Genomic DNA, 22,962 nt, shown 5'->3' with positions numbered 1-22,962 from the left:
TGATAAATGAGCAGATACAAGCATTTATAACTTTCTTCTCAAAGGTCGGTTTCTCGATTGCCATTTATTTTATCACTGTCGTACAAATAATGCTTTGTACATAATGCAAGGGCGTTTTTTATTTCCATACACATTATTTTCAAATAATTTATCAATAAGGCATTTTTGAAAATGTGATAATATTATTGCTAGTATGTTTGTTTGTCAGTAATTTAACGGTTGATAAAGATGAAATGCTTACGTCAAATAAATACCTGTACTGTTCAATTTGTATGAAATGCCTACTCTTTGGAAAAAATATATCCACTTATCTGATGAGGCAGAGATCAAATAGATGTGAAGACTTGCCTGACTTTCTCCTAGTTGCATCTTAAATTAATTATAACCCGACTAAAGAATTAACGAGATTAAAGAATTCACATAAACGGCCAATGTGTTCTGTTCCTAGTTAACCAACCGATTGCAAATTGTGACGAAGTTGACAAGTATGTAACGCATACAGATTTAGTACATTATCATCAAGTATTTATTATGCTGTTGTACTGCTGCTGTTAACGTTGTTGTTGTTGTTGTTGCTGTTGTTGTTGTGGTTGTTTACTGACACTGTAATGGCCATGTGGTGATTCCTCTTTTCCCTGGTAGCAGAAGACCTCAGATGCCCCAAAGTACTTGAGCAGAACAACAGACATTCCGTAAGCAAGCTGGATAGCTTCCTTTTATGAAAGAATATGGTGATTCAAATCTACAGCAGTTAGTAGTAAGTAGCTAAAAGTCAACGACATTATCACTCGCTACGGGTGTACAATTAATAAGCATGCTCAGTTTAAATTCAATGTCGAAATAATGTGCTATCTTGTTGCTGTGTTGTTTTATTTAAATTGCGTCACTATCACTATTTCGCCCCTTGTGAAAAGAAATAAACAAACATGATCGCCCGCCATAAAATAAGGAAGTAAAATAAATTCCTAAGCCTTGCCTTATTTCAAATTACCATACCACATCCTACACAATCGTGTCCGTGCAAGAAGTGATATTATTTTAAGATGTCGAATATGAATTATATGTACTTACGTATATGTCTAAACATATATTTATGACTGTATGCAATGTGGACAACGGTTTGTTGTTTTGTTTTTTTTTTTGTTGTTGTTGTTGTTTTTGTTGTTGCAGCTGTTGTTGTTGTTGTAATTGTTGTTGCTGTTGTTGTTGGGATTTAAGTCTTACTGGCACTTTAATGGCCATGTGGTGACTCATCGGTTAACTGGTAGCAGAAGACCTTAGGTGCCCCATCGTACTTGAGCAGATCAACAGACATTCCGTAAGCAAGCTTGATAGCTTCCTTTTATGAAAGAATTCGGTGATTCAAATCTACAGCAGTTAGAAGTTAGTAGCTAAAAGTCAACGACCTTTAAGTAATCACTCGATACAGGCGTATCATTAATAAGCATGCTCATTTTAAATTCAATGTCGGAATGATGTGCTATCTTGTTGATGTGTTTTATTTCAATTGCGCCACTATCACTATTTCGCCCCTTATGAAAGAAATAAACAAACATGATCGCCCGCCATAAAATAAGGAAGTAGACTAAATTCTTAAGCCTTGCCTTATTTCAATTTATCATACCACATCCTACACAATCTTGTCCGTGCAAGAAGTGATATTATTTTAAGATGTCGAATGTGAATTATATGTAAACGTATATGTCTAAAAATATATTTATGACTGCATGCAATGTGGACAACGATGAAATTTCTCAAAGTGAACAGGTTATATCACGTAAGATAAAAACACCAATATTTTGCAATATTAATTTCTTCTATCTTGACGATAAGTCACAGAAAATACAAGACCAGACAGGAGCTATATTTTATATCTCAGCAGAATACGTTCATTTCAGTTATATCTGTATAAGATTACAGAAGCGTCATAAATATAAGAAAATATAATACATTATGTCTAGCAAACGAGTTTGAAAGGCGATGTATCGTACGACAATCATAATCAATGCTCGCAAAAATATAGTTCGGTATCGTAATTAATTCAAAACAAAACCTTACAAGAATATGTCAGTTTACAGAATTATCATATACAAAGTATTTGTTATATTAATTTCAAGTGCACAATGATTCTTTGTCTAGCCTTGTTTCCGATGGGGTGCCCCTAAGATTTCAGGTATCAGAGTTGCAGCCTCCTTTTATCCCTGCGTGGTCGTTAGAGGTGACTTAATGCGATTGAATTACTGGGGTCTATGCATCTATTAGCTCTAGCAGGTTAGGTAGTTTTGGTCCCTTGCGTTGCTTTAAGTTTGTAACACCCGAGATTACCAAGTATCATCTTTCCTGCTCAGGCGCCATTTGAACTAAATTGTGTTGTTGCACGTAAATTCAAACGAACCAAACAAACAAAACTTTGTCTAGCTAGAACATTAACTATCTGCTGCGATTTATTCAATTCAAATTTGTAACATACTCACTGCATGTGAGCCGTTGGTCAGAATAAAGAGTTGAGTAGCTTAGCATGACCTCGAGTGGACTTGTTTTCCATTTATGGAATGGTTCTTCGAGTGAAAGTTAAAAGTCTTAATCTATGTTATTTATACAAAAACATTAATAATCTTGCAAAATACAAAATCGTCTTCTATCGATACTTTTTGTACTTTGATTCCTTTATATTATTCTTTATATTTTTTTTCTTAAACACGAAGTATACAGCCATCAAAATTTATCCTCAGCAAAATGAACAATCAAATATTTTGTGATATCATATAACCAGGGATACATACCAGACAGAAGTCAATTTGGGTATCAGATTTTGGTTTATTACTCAAAGGTTAATGTAACATGTCAAGAAAGCAGACAGTTTCTTTATTGTTTCACTGCATGGTATCAAGCTAAGTTTCTTTTCTTGTATATTTGAAGAATTTAGTCTGTAGAAGCGAATTGATGACGGTAATCAGGTAGTTAAACCTAATGTTTCTAAGCCAACAATACAGCTTCTTGTCTTTGAAAATACTTGAAAAACCGCTTTCAAGTGAAAGAAGAATACTAATGACTTTGCAAAACAGCATTGTTTTCGTAACATATCAATAACAATCTCTTGATTATTTATTGCAAATTTACTGTAGTGGATGCACAGTCAATAATTACATCATTGTTTAGCAAAGGTTTTAATATACCCATATATGGAGGATATTGTATGGTTTATTTCAATGTAGGATAATTTGTTCATGATGATTTACGGTTGTTATAACAAAAATTGCATTAATAATAGAATAAAATAGGATATCTTTATTGTTTGGTGCATTAAACAAACCAAATGTCTGTGGGTGGGTCTGTGGCAAGGGTATGATAATTGAGAAATCCCAATAGACAGTGAAATTGTTTTAGTAACATGCATTGTATTACAAATTACATTTGATACATTAATATATTATTCAATTACATTTCGCATGATTGATCGAAACAGGCGCAAACTGCCCCCGCCTTATTATACATTATGATATTTGCTTGTTTCAGTATACAATGAAAATAGATTACCCAGAATGAAAATATAACAGCTTGAGTGTTATATCATTTAATCGAACGTGAAAGCTATTTATTTATTTATTTATTCATTCATTCATTTATTTATTTATTTATTTATTTATTTATTTATTTAATATTTATTTAAATTTATATATTTTAATTAATTTATTTATTTTCATGTATTTTGGATATAATTAAGACGTCATACATAAAATTGTATATTTTGTTGTATTTCAACATAAATAGCGTAAATATTATGATTACTCTAGGCAGAAAGTATCAAATACAATCCACTGTATTATTAATATAATGTTATACGTGTACATACATGTATTTATTCTTGTAGACGCAATATTTCGTTAGATTTAACATGGCATGGGTTTTTTTCCCTTCTTTTTTGTTGGGGGAAGTTACGTAGCACCGGCACAGTATAGGCCACTTTTTTCCAGCGTTACTGGTGAGTAGAATCGCCGACGGTCCGTAATTCCTCGTTCCTACTGGATATCATACATGTAAAATAAAGAAATTGTCGAAATTTTGATAATAATTAAGTATAACTATTTTGTCTTGATTATTTTTTTTAAGTATAAATTCTAGACAGTAAGATATGAGTCAAATCAAGTCAAATCAAGTCAGTCAAGCGAAGTCAGAAATGTCAAGTAAAGCGCACAGTCATGTAACCATTCAAACAAAATTTCAATAATTATAAAGATGAATTACATTATGTGTAACAACCCTTTGGAAAATCTTTCATAGGTTTATGCAGCAACATAAATTTACCGTTTGTATTTTTTCCATTAGATAATTATAGCTTTCTGTCCTTTAAAGCGACCTCCAGATTTTTGTTGTTGAAAACACAATTCTGCGTTGTTTCAAACTAAGTATCTGCCATCTTCAGAGCAACGTCCGACTTTCGTTTCTAAAAATAGAAGATGTGGAAGCAAATCGCGCACTTTACTGAGTAGTGATATCGACGAGTTTCCTTATTGTTTAAGTATTTTATCGTCGGCAATTCCATTTTAAACCTCAATGTTTATGATTGACAATTATATGAAACGATTTGATCTAATTTGAAAAATGATATATTTAATCTTTAGAAAATCAGAAGGCCGCTTTAAAAAACAAATTCACTTGTTTTCTTGTAAATATGTTTTGTTCTGGAAAATATAAGGTTATTAACATCATTAACCAACAATCCCCGTAATAACGAGTATAAATAATCCTTAATCATTAAATGGAAATGTGAATCAGTGACTTGATTGATGTCGTTACGTAAAAGACCAGACTATTCTTGTATTTATGATAATGTACGAATAACAAAATAATTAAATTATATATTGTTAAATGGGCTATAAAATTAAGTCTTACAGAAATAAACATGGATTGAATTTACACATTAAACAGGCGATATTTTATAGAGGACAGGTGCGGGTTCAGTATTTTCCACCAGAGTGGGGTCAATCAATTTGACAATACATTATATGCCAACTGTTTGGAAAACTTGGAATGTAGTTTACATTAAAAGCTTAAATAGTTAGATTAAGCAGAGATCACAGGATGAACGAATTGATGTAGCATCACCAATTCATTATCAACCCTTCATATAAGTTTTCCATCAAATACAGGCCAGGGCGACCTTTGCAGAGTTTACTACCGAATGTCTGAGTTAACCATACATTCTGTGTAATTTTGAGACACATATAAATTAGTACATTAATCATTTTGTTGTTGTTTTGTACTTACTAGTTTATGTGCCTCTCAGTGCATTTTTTCATGGAAGAGCGGGGTTTTCAATAGCACAACCGAAGTTATGTAAGATAGCTGTATTGTTACCTAACGAGAAATAAGTCAATGTCCTTTGCAAGATTCGAACCCACATTGACCACGAACATCTTATATTAGCTATAACGTAAGCATGATCAGTTCCAAATAATAATAAAATAATTTCTCACAATATAACGTCAGTCCTGTCAGATAAAAAAAAACTGAGTGACCCCTTAATGATGAGAAATTAACCAAACATTCACCATCACATACAAAAGGAAGTAAAATAAATACCTAACCTGTGCCTAATTTAAATGCATTATTATCACATCCTACACAATCGTGTCCGTACAAGACGTGTGTCGCATATGAATAAATTGTTGACGCATAACCCTCTGAAGAATTGAAATATTTATAAATGCATGCAATGTAGACTACGATGTCATCGAGATGTCTCAAAATGAATAGTTTATGTCACGTAAGTTGTGATTGTTTTGTTTTCTTAAGAAAGTGTAACGTTCTGACCGAATAGACTCAAATATTTTTTAATATTAAGTATCTCCCATCATTAAAATAATGCATCAATAGATAACAAACAAACAAGATACAAGATCAGACAGGAGCTCGTATCTTATGTCTTGTTTCTGCTGAATATGATCACTTCATTAGTTTAACATTGCATAAACGTCATAAAAAATTTAATATGAAGCATTATGTATAGCAAACATTTTTGGAAGGTAACTTCGTACTGATTGGAATAAATTGCAATCTTTTACCGTCGTTTTCATTTGCATTGGCCAATGTTACCTGAACAACTATCCCAGAACAAAATTTTGTTATTTGTACGAAGAGACGACAAACGGAGCACGAAATTCATCTCGCATTTTTTCAACGGGATAATGCGCCAATAAGACGAGATGATGCGCCAAACCGACGAGGCGATAAGACGACCCGATAGACCGACAAGACGGTGTGAGGGCACGCTATTTATTTTGAGCTTTCTTATCGTACTGCGTTTCAGCATATCAGTCACTTTGCGACGCATTGTTTCGTCGCTTCTGTGTTCTGGATTAGTTTTAGGTTTCCGGTGCATAGACACGAAGTAGAAAGTATTTCTATTTTATCATATTGTGCAAAAAAAATATAAAGATTTGGGCATTTTATAACTAGATATACAATTCTTCAAGATTCTGAAGGCCATTCTGTTTATCATTACATCGCCTAGAGACAAAGTTGTGCAACAAGTATATCTTATAATAAATAAAATTTCGAAGATGTAAGTCGGCCGGGAAATGAAATTGAATTAGCTTTTTATTTTATTCCTTTTATTCCTAGAAAAGTATAAGTATTATTCCTAGCAAAGTATATTTAGATATCGGTAATGTTTTAAAATATCTCCATCAGGGACTATTAGAAATAAAAAAATGTATTCAATGCCTGTCTGTAAATCTGCACCATTTGTTTTGAAGACATAAACAAAGTTTGCGAGACTATCAAAACTTCAAGTTACCACATGATTCGATTGAACATCTTATAATGTCCTTTTACAAAATATTTATTAGAGTATTCGTCAAAAAGCGTATATTGTTCTGACAAAGTCCTGCTTAATGCATCTCTGATACATGTACGTAGTAATATTGTATTGATTTAATAAATTTTAATTAAAATAGACATTTCCATTTTTATGAAATTGGTGGATATATTGTGATGGTCTCATATGTTTAAAATTATCTTCGCATCAAACAAAAAATGATATCTTTGCTTTTAATAACACTTTCATTAAAAAGCAGTTCACTTATATTCCTAACAGCAGAATAAAAACGATGTCATCAATAAAGCAGCAGGAAATGTGCCGGGCAAAACATGATGACTTGCGCCGCATAATTCAGAAAAATAGGAACGTAACTTCATTATGTATTCAATTGATGCAAACAACGATTAGTGCAAAAGAATGACAATTCATTTCATTGAAGTGGAAGTAGAAAAGATAATTTACATACATTTACAATATATAATAAAAATGTTCCTGGACTGAGGCGATAGTTTCACTATTACGACACGAAATTTGATAAAAAAAATATTCGACGGGAAAGATAAAATGTGACTCTTTTAAATGCTTTTGAATAATTGAAACAAATATAAATTTACATGACCTACTATTGCACATTATTTATTTACATTATTTATTTATCATCCTCCATCATACATGAAGATTTGAACGACAATTACACAACCAGTTTTTAAATAACTACAGACAGAACAAGTATACAAATGTGATATATACATTACAAGACAGAATATAGATAAACAAATGCAAGTACTAGTAATCTATAAAATGTATACATTGGACAGGACAATTATATGATTTGCCCCTAACTGAAAAGTATAGCACTGAATAAGAATTAAGACGGGGAAAAACGCTTGTATATGATTTAGTCTGATCTTAATTATGAACGTCATTTTGACGTAGTCGATTAGAATGGCGTTACGTTTACTTCAAATATGTGTCACTTTCTAGCCATTGCTTTCTGACACGATTTTGATAACTTGTGTTTTCAAACCTTGTATTCCCTTTCGTTTAGGGGTCATAAGAAATAATCACAATTGCGTTTTGTTTTCTCTGCTTTTGTAAGTTATGGACTTTGATATAAAAAAAGAATACGATGAAAAGATAAATGTTATATTTTAAAAAGCTTTTAACTGTAAACATATGAATAATTGAAACAAATATAAATTTAAATGGCTTATTATTGCAAATGCATGATAGGGTGCACCGGGCACTTTTGAACGTCATTTGACGTTGTCGATTAGGATGGTGTTACGCTTACTTCAAATATATGTCACTTTCGAGCATAAAAAGATAGCCCTTGCTTCCTGAGGCAACTGAGATGACTTTACAAACCAAACCATTAAATCCTATTATAATCGTTATATACTAAAATTTCGCATTGATAATTTTCACAGATAAGAAATGTTTTCTTAAATACTTTCACTGAAAGGTTTGACCGAGTTTATTTCTTATTGTTGTTATTTTCTGTTGTTGCTTTTTTTATCGTTTTTTTTTTGTCATTATCTCCTTTAGTAGTCATATTGTTGTAACGGACAAAATTAATCACCTTCGTATACACTTAAGCATGGAATTGCATCTTAGATATAGCTTAAACTGAAGAAAAAGTATATTTCTTTCAAACAGTACATCGTTAAAATTTCCATTATTACCAAGAAGTTCTATTTTCATAGAGGGCATCTGTACGAAATCTTGAATTACGCATTTGCATTTGTTTTGTTCTTCTTTTATCTAAAATAGGCTTGCAAATTTGCAAATACTGTAATTAAAGTGCATCTGTAATCCATCCCTGAAAAGAATGTTGCAAACATGGATATAAAACGATATCGTGTTATAAAAAAATATCTAGAGAAATTCAACTTTGAAATCAACGGTATCGAAATAACTACTGACAAAATACAGAAACGAATATAATCAATGCTATTATTACATTGAGCTATTGAGATGGTGCAGATAACGAATTTGTTTTTTTATGTGAACTATTGAGTGGGTTGATCCACTGTGTTAACAACATGTAATTAGTGGCAATGTCAAAAAACCAACGTTTAAAACTGTTTATTTTCTTTGCATGAAATAATGCACAGCTTTGGATGTTACGAAAATCAATAGATTTCAAAATGCGGTATCAAGAGTTGCTGAATCAAAGTAATAGCATGTATTGTTATAGTAGCAATCTATCTAAATGTTTTTTCTGTGCATTGAGAATTATTATAAATAGACATTAAATCCTGTTTGTAAATCAAAACGCAGCAACTTGCTAAAGAAACAACAAACGTACCAAAGTTAAAATATCAAATGAAGCTAATATCCTTTCAGTTAATAAATAGTTGTTTTATACATACAGGTACCAGCTTGCTATGCATGGTAATAATGCATGGCAACATGCACTTAACAAAAAATATGTTTTCATCAATGGAAAGTGTTCTTAACGTGTATTATCGTGCATATCTAAACGTTGTGAAAGATTTTTTTTACCAACTAATACGTACAATCCGTCAGAATTAAAAGTAATTGTGATTACTGAAAAGCGATGAATTAGTGTTAATTTACAACACTTGAAAATGTTGAATGAAATGCTTTCCATCAATTTGGGAACATTAATGAGATTTAATTTCCCTAAAAATCATTCAAATACATATCATTTATGCTTTTACATGTATTTAATATGTAGTTTGTTAAATAAACTTCTGTTGTATCTGTTAAGTATCATGTTGTATATTTATTAAAACATGTTGCATCTAAGTGTTGGCATGATAAAAGCCATTTGAGACTGAATTTTCCGAAAATAAAATGACAAAACAAAAAAAAGAGAGAGAGTTAGGTCAATGAATATATTTTCATTTCCATTAATCATACAGTAAATAATTAGAACTATATAGCTTTTCGGAAGTGAAAATAGCAATTTGTTTCTAAGGATACATATATTTACCGTGCAATAAAATAAGTATGTCCATAACGCAGATTATAGTGTGCTTCTGTTCGAAAATATGTTTATCACATTTATACATATTCAAGTTCCTAATTGATGTGTTGTAGTTCTCTATTTTCCTCTTATTTTGAAGTTAATAATTGGTCTAAAAATATTATACATTTTAAATTTATAATCTCATCGAACTCGTGTTGTTTTGTTATTTTTGGCATCTCATCGGGTTTCAACTATGTTTATGCTTGCTTCATGTGCATAAATTTTATGATTATCTAATATCCAGAACTGCTTTATAAAGTAACATTATAGTGCTTTATTTTATTAAACACAACAAGTCTGCTAACATTTACTCTAGCCATCATTTATAAATGCATACCAATTTGATATTAGTTGATTTTGTTAATTTAAAGATAAGATATCGAAAATAGACATTAAACTGTGCATTGTTTATTCATTAAATGATTTGTCTTCTAGGAGATGTAGTTTATGCATTTCTTGTCTCCGTGGAGATTTTGTGACTTTACTGCAAAGACGAATTAAATAGCCATTACAGGCTATTAATCAAAATTATTGTTAGTGTCACAGACAAAAGATTATTGTCTCAATAAACTTTAACAACGCATATTTCATAATGATAAGTAAAATGTACTGAAATAATACTTGCATTGAAGGTTATGGCACGCTTCAATAAAAGGAGACAACCACTTTTTCATTGTGTCTAGTTATAATTACATGTCAATTTATGACATCAGTGGGAAATTCTGTACGTTACAATTTTCAATTCTTAACACAATGTAAATGACGAAGGAATGATTTGAATACATAGAATATGCATAGGAACTAAAGCAAGCTGATGACTATGAAAATCTTATACTTGCTTAATAATTTTTACCAGATATATAAATATAGATATAATGACATGTCAAACCGTTTTTAAACATATTTTGTCTTAAACAGTTTAAGATTTTTGGTGATTTGTTTTATCTATAAAACATATGAAATAATTGATGAAAGTAATCAATATGGAAATCATACAGTTTCGCCAAATATAGCATTATTTCAGGTGTATATGCAAGCTACTGTCCACCGCACCCTCTAGCTACGAATATAACTGAATTCAACATCGTCTTCTTGAACAAGTGATAAGAACCTTTCTGACAGATAAAATGAAAATAGCAAATGATTTAGTTAAAGAAATGAAATTTGAAAGAGTGCACAGAATAGGAAATCATGGTAGAAATGGCAAGCCTAGAAATATTGTCGCCAAATTTAATTTATTTAAAGAGAGGGAACTTGTAAGGAAGTCAGGTGTAGCACTAAAAGGTACCAATTGTTATGTGAACGAACAATTTCCAAAAGAGGTTATCGACAAGAGGAGAGAACTACTGCCAAAATTGAAAGAAGCTAGGCAGAAAGGTAATAAAGCATGGCGGTCATATGATACTTTGTACATCGACGGAAAGGCTCAGAAATAGGAGCGCGGAGAGGGGGAATTGAGTATTTGTGCATGGAATGTAAACAGTTTAACGGAAATAAAAAGGAGTAACCAGGATTTTATTGATTCGATTATTGAACATGACATTATATTTTTATGTGAAACTTGGTGCAACAAAAACAGCAACATCGATATATCAGGCTTTATTTCGCATAACTATTACAGAAAATTCAAGCACAGAAGAGCCAAGCGTAGCAGCGGAGGTGTTGCGCTATATTATAGAGATTATTTACAAGGTGGTATTAATATTGTTAAAAACCATTATGATACTATAATATGGATTAAGCTAGATAAAACATTTTTCAAGTTTCAAGAAGATGTTTACATATGTTGTGTGTACATATGGTGTGAGGATTCGCCAGCGTATGATGTGCATAATGTTGACCTATTTGATATTATACAAAATGACATATATAGCTTTGAAAGTAAAGGTAGAATTTATTTAATAGGAGATTGCTATTCGAGAATTGGCTGCAGAAATGACTTTATTTTACATGACAGTGTGAACAGTGACATTGATTTTGATGAATATGTTCCGGGCGAATCCCTTGGTAGAGCCTCATCAGATAAACATTGTAATACGTTCGGTTATAGAGTGTAAGAGTTAATTAAATCCACGGGTTTTCGTGTAGTAAATGGTAGAATAGGTGATCTTTACGGTAAATGCACGTTTATTTCTAGCCAGGGGTCATCAACCATAGACTATTTATTAACAAAAGAATGTAATTTTTCGCTGATAAGTAATTTCAGTGTGCACGATTTGAATGCATGGAGTGATCACTGCCCTATTTCTTTCAATATTAATTGTAGTGAAACGTGTAAGTGTAAACATGGGAACAAAATGACAATTTTGTTAAATATGTATGGTCCCCTGAACTTAGAGATAGTTTCAGGTCGAATCTTATTGGAAAATTACCAGTATTAAACGAATTATGTCATTAATGTAGATTTAATTGATCGTTTTGCGATAGACTCTCTTTTATTAGGCTTTAACAATGTGATACAAGAAATTGCGAACCCGTTATTTTGTAAGAATTATAGTATACATAATCAGCCTACATTTATTGATAAATGTGTTGTTAAGGATAAGGAGTGGTTTGATAATGATTGTTTACAAGCTAAAAAGTTGTATATAAACGCATTAAATAATTTTAAAGTAGATAATAGTGTTGTAAATAGAGAGCAGTTTGTGTTTTTATAAAGCTAAATATAAGAATTTTGTTAAGAAAAAGAGACGTTTGTTTAAATTGAAAAAAAGTTGAAAAATTGAGAGCTTACGATTTTCTAAGCCGAAAGACTTTTGGAAATTATTTAAATGTAAAAATAAAGTAAATCATGACATTTCATTAGATGAATTTTTTAAGTATTTTTCAGAATTAGGTAATGATATATTCCAATCAAGTAACACGGAGTCCGAAGATTTTTCACGCAACAATGATTTTGAAAATTTAAATGGATCGGATGATATTTTAGATAAACGTATTACTGTAAATGAAATTTTGGAAGCAATCAAAACTTTAAAAACAAATAAATCACCTGGTATTGATTGCCTGTTAAATGAATATTTTATTGAATGTATTGATATTTTATCCTCGCATATTTGTGATATTTTTAATTATGTACTTGATAGCGGATATTTCTCAGATACATGGTCTGAAGGTGTAATAATACCGTTGTATAAAAAAGGTGATAAAAATGATGTTAATAATTATAGAGGAATTACGTTAGTTAGTTGCCTATCGAAATTATTCACATCTATTTTAAATAAAAGATTAATACAATATTTTGAAGAAAGCCATGTTTTGTCAGATGCACAATTTGGATTTAGAAAAGGAAAATCAACCATTGATGCTTTATTTATTCTTATGACAGTTGTTCAAAATTATATAAATAATAATAAACGTTTGTATTGTGTTTTTGTAGACTTTAAGAAGGCTTTCGATTGTATATACAGAAACGCGCTTTGGTTAAAATTAAGTAATTGTGGGATTAGAGGTAAATTGTTACGCCTAGTAAAAGACATGTATAGTAAAGTAAAATCGTGTGTAAGGTTATGTAATAGTTATTCAGAATTCTTTAATTATGCTGTAGGTCTACGTCAAGGGGAGGTAATTTCACCGATTTTATTTTCCCTCTTTTTAAATGACTTTGAATTATTTTTACAAAGGGATATAAATAGTGGTTTGACTATAAACGATATTGTTTTGATTTTGTTACTGTTCGCTGATGATATGGTAATTTTAGGAAATACACCAGATGATATAAACAGAAGTTTGACGCTATTGAATGATTATTGTAAAAAATGGAGCTTAGAAGTAAATATTGATAAAACCAAAGTTGTTGTTTTCAGAAGACGTGGAGGTTTAAAAAACAATGAATTATTTTATTGCGAAGGGAAACATTTAGATATTGTCGATAGTTTCAATTACTTAGGAACAATATTAACTTATACTGGTAGTTTTAGTTTAAATCAAGAACATTTGATTGGTAAAGCTCATAAAGCTCTAAATGTACTATTGATTAATTGTAATAGATATCAGTTAAAACCTAAAGTGTTATGTCAGCTTTTTGACTCTTTTGTTGGTTCAATTTTAAATTACGCTGCTGAAATCTGGGGTTTTACTAAATCAAAGGAAATTGAAAGACTTCATCTTAAATTTTGTAAAAAAATATTAAATGTAAAATTTAATGCATGTAATGTTGCTGTATACTGTGAACTTGCAAGATATCCTTAGTATATTTCAAGATATGTTAAAATTATAAGATGTTGGTTTAAATTGCTTGAGACAGATAATATCATTCTTAAAAAGGTATATATCATTGCTTAAGAAGACTGTAATAACGGTAAGAAAAATTGGTTATCTAATCTGAAAATGTTGTTATGCAATCATGGTTTTTAGTGATATTTGGGATTTTCCAGATTCCGTAAATAGTAAAATATTTTTACCAATATTTAAACAAAGGGTAATTGATTGTTTTTTACAAAGTTGGCTTTCTGGTAAAGAGAGCAGTCCTGTTTTGTATCTGTATAATCATGTTAAAGATTCTTTTGTATATGAAAATTATCTTGATATAATACCAAGTACTTTAAGGAAGTATCTTACAAGAATTAGAATATCTTCGCATTCATTACATGTGCAAACTGGTAGGTTTCATAGAAATAGAATTGTTAGAAATGAAAGATATTGTTTATATTGTAATCTACATGACGTCGAAGATGAATACCATTTCATTTTAATTTGTCCTTGTTATATTGATATAAGAAAAAAATATATAAAAAGATACTATTATATAAGACCTAGTATGCTTAAATTCACTGATATGTTAAAATCAAACAATAGAAGTATACTTTTAAATTTATCCTTGTATGTACGAGATGCGATGTCTCATAGAAATAATTTAGATATAGTAGATACAACTTAATATATTAATAATTCATCCTCTATATTGATATGAAAGAGACATGTTTAGATCCGATCTTGTGATTTATGTTAGTATGTATTGTAAAATTGTTTATTTATGTATGACGATGTATGATTGTACAAGTCAAAAATAAAGTATCTGTTCTGTTCTGTTCTATCACCAAAAATGCATTTTCAAATCATTCTTCAAAACAAAGACAAATTATCAAATTTCCTTTTATCTTTAAATATTTTTTGCAATACTGATGAATCAAAAAATCAATTTAAACAAGCTTAGCGACGTATAATTTCGATAATTGGTATTTCGTAAATGCATCAATCAGAAACTGAGTTGTTTTGAAAAGATACCAACAAGCCAATTAAAGTATCGTCTTATTACAAACATTTCTTATGTCTAGACAACTAAAGTGCACTTTGGCAAAGTGATATTGTTTCAATCTTATCTAGCAATCAATGTGGAACATTTATATGAAAAATGAGCAGATACAAGCATATATAACTTTCTCCACAAAGGTCGGTTTCTCGATATCACTGTCGTACAAACAATGCTTTGTACATAAGTGCGTTCTTTATTTCAATAGACATTATTTCCAAAGAATTTATCAATAATGCATTTGCAAGAATGTAATAATATTATTGCTAGTATATTTGTTTGTCAGTAAATTAACTGTTGATAAAAATGACATGCTTATGTAAAAAAAATACCTGTACTGTTCAATTTGTATAATATTCCTACACTTTGGAAAAGTTATATTCACTGACCTGATGAGGCAGAGATCATCTTGATGTGCAGGCTTGCATGGCTTTCTCCTAATTGCATCTCAAATTTATTATAACCCGATTAAAGAATTCACATACAAGGCCAAGGTGTCATATGCCTCGTTTACCAACCGATGGCAAGTTGTAACAAAGTTGACAAGTATATAACACAAACATATGTTGTACATTATCACCAAGTATTTGTTATGTTGTTGTACTACTGCTGCTTTTGTTGTTATTGTTGTTGTTGTTGTTGTTGTTGTTGCTGTTGTTGTTGTTGAGATTTAAGTCTTACTGACACTGTGATGGCCATGTGTTAACTCCTCGGTTAGCAGAAGACCTCAAATGCCCCACCGTACTTGACTAGAACAACAGACATTCCGTAGGCAAGCTGGAATTCTTCTTTTTATGAAAAAATTCGGTGATTCAAATCTACAGCAGGTAGAAGTAAGTACCTGAAGGTCAACGACCTTAAATAACTCGATACGAGCGTCCCATTAATAAGCATGATAGGTTTAAATTCAATTGCGTAATAATGTGCTATCATATTGCTGTGTTGTTTTATTTCAATTTGCGCCACTATCACTATTTCGCACCTTATAGAAAGAGAGTTTGTTTGTTTGTTTGTTTGTTTGATTTTACGCCTTTTCCCAATAGTATTTCAGTCATATAGGCGGGTAGTTTCCTAACCATCGTTCCTGGATAGTTACACCAGTACTAGACTTCCTTCCTCCGCGCTAAACTACCATAGCATCTCCCGGGGATCGAACCCACGCCAGAGAGGTAACTGGATTAGAAGTCATGGATTCTAATATTCTCATAAGAATACGTTCATTTCAGTTATATCAGTATAAGTTTACAGAAGCGTCATAAATATTATAGCAAAATATAATGCATTATGTCTATCATACGAGTTTGGAAGGCGATTTATCGTACAACAATCATAATCAATGTGGACAACAATATAGTTCGATACCATATTAAGTAATTCAGAACAAAACCTTACAAGAATATGTCAGTTTACAAAACTATCATTTACAAAGAATTCGTTACTGTGAATTTTTGTCTAGCCTTGTTGCTGACGGGTTGCCCCTAAGAGTTGAGTTATCAGAATTGCAGCCACAGTTTATCCCTGCGTGGTCGTAAGAGGCGACTAAATGAGATTGACTTTCTGGAGTCTAGCTCCAGCAAGTTATGTGGTTTTTGCCCCTTGCGTTGCTTTAAGTTTGTAACACCCGAGATTACCTAGAATCATCTGTCCTTCTCCGGCGCCACATGACCTAAATTGTGTTGTTGCACGTAAATTCAAATGAAACAAACAAACAAAACTTTATCTAGCTAGAACATAAACTATCCGCTGCAATTTATGTATGTAAGTATGGAAGCATTTTGTAACATACTCACTGTGATGCGTTTGTCAGAATAAAGTAGCTTAACATGACCTCGAGTGGACTTGTTTTCCCTTTATGGAATGGTTCTTCGAGTGAAAATTAAAAGTATTAATCTATGTTATTAATGCAAAAACATTAATAATCATGCAAAATACAAAATCGTCTCCTATAGATAATTTTTGTACTTTGGTTCCTTTATATTATTCTTTATTTTTTATCGAACTCTCGCAGTATACATCAATCAAAATTCATCCTCAGCAAAATGAACAACCAAATATTTTGTGATATCATTGCATAGTATCAAGCTAAGTTTCTTTTCTTTTCTTTTATATTTGAAGAATTTAGTCTGCAGAAGTCTGATGATGGTAATCGGGTGATTAAACCTTATGTTTCTAAGCCAACAATACAGCTTCTTGTCATATAAACAAATTTTATACACCACGTAAACACAATTTATGAACACAAATTATGAGAAAGACCCTCGTTTAGTACCATTTCGGACAGAGAGGAAGTACTTTGAAGTGGAGGTCTTTTAAAATACTTTGAAAAAACTGTTGACCGCTTTTAGACGAAAGAACAATACTAAATGACTTTGCAAAACAGTATTGTTTTCGTAACAACATATCAATAACAATCTCTAAATAATTTATTGCAAATATTTATTGTAGTGGGTGCACAATCAACAATTTCATCATTGTTTAGCTTATTTGTGTCGGTAACGGTTTTCATATACCCAAATATTGAAGATATTGTATAGTTTATTTTAATATAGGATTTTTGTTCATGGTGATTAATTTTATAATTGTTTTAACAAAAATTGCATTAATAATAGAATGGAATAGGATTTCTTTATTGTTTGGTGCATTTAACAAACCAAAAATATGTGGGTGGGTCTGTTGCAAGGGTATGATAATTGAGAAATCCCAATAGACAGTGAAGTTGTGCTGGTAACATGCATTGTATTACAAATTACATTTGAGACATCAATCTCTTATTCAATTACATTTCGCAAGATTGATCGAACCGGAGTGCAAACTGCCCCCGCCTTATATTACAATAGATGATATTTGCTTGTTTCAGTGTACAATAAAAATAGATTACCCAGAATGAAAATATAACAGCGTGAGTGTTATATCATTTAATCGAACGTGAAAACTATTTATCTATTTATTTATTTATTTATTTATTTATTTATTTATTAATTTATTTATTTATTTATTTATTTATTTATTTATTTATTTTATATTTATTTATTTATAATTTTTATTAATTTATTTTATACATTTTAATTAATTAAATAATTAATTAATTTATTTATTTATTTATTTAATTATTTATTTATTTATTTTTATTTATTTATTTATTTATTTATTTATTTATTTATTTATTTATTCATTCATTTTCATGCATTTTGGATTTAAGACGTCATATAATTATAATATTGTATATTTTGTTGTATTTTAACATTAATAGCGTAAATATTATGATAAATCTACGTAGAATTTATCAAATACAGTCCACTATGTTATAAATATAATATTATACATATAAATATATACATGTATTTATTCTTGTAGACGCAACATTCCGTTAGATTTAACATGTTATGGGTTTTTTTCTTCTTTTTTATTGGGGGAAAAGTTACGTAGCACCGGCATAGTTTAGGTGTTACGACGGTCCGTCTTTCGATAGAGAAACGAATCGCGCACTTTACTGTGTACTGGTATCGAAGAGTTTCCTAATTGTTTAAGTATTTTATCTTTGGCAATTCCATTTTCCACCTTAATGTTTTTAATTGGCAATTACACGAAACGATTTATCTAATTTGAAAAATGATATATTTAATCTTTAGAAAATCAGAAGGCCGCTTAAAAAAACAAATTCACTTGTTTTCCTGTAAATATGTTATGTTCTGGAAAGTACAAGGCTATTAACATCATTAACCAACAATCCCCGTAATAACGAGTATAGATAATCCTTAATCATTAAATGGAAATGTGAATCAGTGACTTGATTGATGTCGTTACGTAAAAGACCAGACTATCCTAGTATTCATGATAATGTACGAATAACAAAATAATTAAATTATATATTGTTAAATGGGCTATAAAATTAAGTCTTACACAAATAAACATGTATTGAATGTACACATTAAACAGGCGATATTTTTATAGAGGAAAGGTGCAGGTGCAGCATTTTCACCAGAGGGGTGACAAAAAATTATGAAAAAGGGGAAATGCATATTCCAGAGGGGGGCAGGGGTTGGCATTTTACTAGTTTTGCAGAGGGGGGACGGGCTCATAAGTCAATGTGTTCATGATTTTCACAGAAAAAGGTAATTTTATATCCAGTACTTGATGTAATATTATATTATATTAAATTATATTATATTATATTATATTATAATTATTTTATATTATATTATATTCTATTATATTATATTATATTACATTATGTTATTAATATTATATAAGTCAATCCAAGGGCGGGAGGAGGGGCATGATCCAAACCCACCGGACCTGAGCATGCAGAATCATACACAAGCAAATTTAACTGAAATTATTTGATTTTATATGGACCAAAGCCGAAGACTGATGTCTGTTCAATGTTTGGGGCAGTCTGGAAGGTCACTATAATTATATGAGGTCCGAAGTAAGGTGAACTATTTTATATTATACCGCACTTTACTATGATAAACTGGTGAAAGTATGAGAATAGAATCATATTGGTAAAAAAACACTATTCCAAGTAAATGTTTGGCATACAGCTTGTAAAGTGCGCGTTTGGTAAAATCTACCGTGCGTTAATACACGACTATATTTTAGCGGTACGACCTGGTGAATTTCCGTATTCTTTGTTACTTAGTAAATTAGTCACATTTGAGGCTCAATTCTCTATTCAACTGTTCTTGATGAAATATATACTGTCTTCAACTTTAAACATCAACACTATCTAATTTAAGGTGCCCTCACACATAAACCACGACCTTACTGCGACCTGTGAAACTAGTAAAATAGCATTTTTCTTTCGAAAATCGTTGGTTTTCTTTCAAATTTCTCTCGCAGACGGTCCGGGGCTCTGCAGTCTTGTGTTCAGTGCGTTTTCTCTATGTCCTCAATACGACCCTTCTACGTCCATGGCGTTTCCACTGCGACTGTATTGCGTCCCCAAGGCGACTCCACGGCGATCATCGGCGACCCAGCTGCGACTGTATGGAGGGCGATCGTTGCCAAAATTCCAAACATGTAATGTGTTCCTTTTGAAAACTACTTTTGAAAATGCGAACATGTATGTCTAGCATTTTTGATTGCATTCGTGCACAGCAAATGATATGCCTCTTAATCCAATCTTTTAATTGAAGGCACCCGCTTTTAAATAACAAGTTTACATGTAAATCTTAACAACTGACCTAACACACCTTTACAAGTTCGTATCTACCATTGCATATAATACATAAGCATGTTTACACACTTGTAGATACATATCTGTACCTGAAAAACACAAATGAAATGTAAAACTCGAATGCAGAAAATATAATTTAATAAAACGTGTTTCCAGTCGTAGAACTACAACAGTAAATTTACACAGTTACATGTTTAAAATGACAAAAGTAGATTCACAAAGTTAAACGTTTTTAAGTCATGCATGACGCCCCGCCCCTCTCTGAGTATTTACGATCTTCTATCGCGGAAATGTACGGACAGGTATAATACCCGTCGCCTCTCTCCTATTTCTCAATAAAGTGAAGGAAAACACGGCGTCCATTCTAACTTTTTTTATTTCTATAAAAAGTCCAAAATTATTGGTATCAAATGAAAGATTACTCCATAAGCTTTCTATGAGTGCCTCGGAAATAAAAAAGAATTAAATAGATGTATTGATTTTTTTGTGTTTTTTTTTTTACTCTGAAAATAACACTCTCGAATTGGTAAGAAAAACACGGCGTTCCCTTCAAACATTTTTTTTATTTCGTAATATATTTAAATAATTTTGGATTGAAATAAAACTGTGCTTAATACGATTTATGATATATAATTATATAATGCCTAAAAATAAAAGGAAGTAAATCAAAATGAATTAACTTTTCGTTCAAAAGTTTATCATGTTACTTTCTGTAAAATAGAGAAAATAAGAATCCCTAAAGAACGTTCAAAACGACAGAATTGAGAATGTTGCAGGCCCGGTTTGATTGAGCCTGCTCATGGACGGTAATGGAAAAAGCAAGTTTTCGTCTACGCCCCCTAGCACCGGCTTAAGCAAAATTCAACATGAACTGGTACAATTTTGAATTTTGAAACATCCGCAGATGTGTGTTAATATGGCGATAATCATGGAACCTTCAATGTGACACGTAAGTGCCATACCATGAAAAACGGCATATGATCCCCAAGTAAAAAAAAAACAAAACACACTCTGAAATTCAGTTAAAGAAACATGACGCCCCCTACTTACTTTTTTATTTCTTGGTCAATTTTGATATTTGTAGAATATGATAAACAAGATCATCAAGGAAAGGCGGCGTTGATAATTTTAGACTCAAGTAAAAAAATTCTGGAAACAAAGTGATCCCTCAGAAGCATTAATCACAACAAAATGACATAAGAATTGCAGACTCGGTTTGATTGAGTCTGTACATGAGAGATAATGAATAAGTGCAAAATCCCTCACGCCCCCTAGCACCGGATTGAGCGGTACTCAATTCTCAACACTTAATAGTGCTTAAGAATCTATAATGAACTTTCTAGTGATGCCTTAAAAATGAAAATTAATTACGTAGAAGTATTAAAAATTTTGTTTCTAACTTATCGTTATTTATTATTTTTCTCTTAAATCCACAGTCATATATTCAGAAAAAAATAACGTCGCTTCCTTTAGATACTTTATTCAAAAGGAAAACGAATATTGAATGAAGTTAAGACCATAAGTTTTGAACAAGTATATTAAAAATCTGGAAACAAAGTGATCCCTCGGAAGCATTAATCACAACAAAATTACATAAGAATTGCAGATTCGGTTTGATTGAGTCTGCACATGAAGGATAATGAACAAGTGCAACATGCCTCACGCCCCTTAGCACCGGCTTGAACGGTACTCAATTCTCAACACTTAATAGCGCTGACATCAATGATCCCGAAAGACCAGAAAAATATAACAACACTAAAGTGAAGTACGGGGCAACTTTTTACAACTGCCACACGGCACTTGACACCTGCTGTTGTGAAGTATAAAAATCTGGAAATAAAGTGATCCCTCGGAAGCATTAATTACTACAAAATTACATATGAATTGCAGACTCGGTTTGCTCTAGTTTTTATTTCTTTGATTACCCCCCCCCCCTTCCCCCGGTCTCCTGTCCCCTTCCCCTTATGGGCCTATTATTATTTTCTTTGAATTCCTAATCAGTTCCAAATTATTTATCATTTAATGATTAACCTGTCCGTGCTCTGTCTTTGCCCTGTCCTGTTTTTGTTTGGGGCCCACCTGGGCTCCTTGCCGTTGGTTCTTGTTGCTGGGTCATATGGGGGTTGCGTTTATTGAACGCCGCATTTCCTTGTTGATCTTGTTTATCATATTTGATTGAGTCTGTACATGAGGGATAAAGAACAAGTGCAAAACGTTTTTATTTATACTGAAAATACCTTATTAAAGATTGTACATATGTGCTACGGATAAGTATTTTCTTGATTTCGAAAAGGAAATCTCGGTGGCCGCTTTAAATTATACTTGCATAGCTTTTGTTGAAATGAAATTTGTGCCAATACATTTTTTAAAATGATACCATTAAGAATATAGGATGGTTTTTTACATTATCAATAAAATTACTCCCTTGAAGTTGGTCATTGTTTCCCCTAAAAATTTCCAAATTGCCGATGTTTCTCAGGAAAATATGATAAACAAGATCAACAAGGAAAGGCGGCGCTCAATGAACGCAACCCCACATGACCCAGCAACAAGAACAAGTGGCAAGAAGCCCAGGCGGACCCAAAACAAAACACAGGACAAGACACTAGGCAGAGCACGGACAGGCTAATCACTAAAATGATAAATAATTTGTAACTGATAAGAACATGATGTTAAATAATAAGGTAATGCATAAGTTATCTTCAAACCAC

Source organism: Ruditapes philippinarum, unplaced genomic scaffold (assembly GCF_026571515.1).
Source record: "Ruditapes philippinarum isolate M1 unplaced genomic scaffold, ASM2657151v2 ctg258_1_1_1_1, whole genome shotgun sequence".
Taxonomy (NCBI): Eukaryota; Metazoa; Mollusca; class Bivalvia; order Venerida; family Veneridae; genus Ruditapes; species Ruditapes philippinarum.
The sequence above is the reverse complement of the archived record's forward strand: the minus strand, read 5'-3'. Positions refer to the sequence as shown.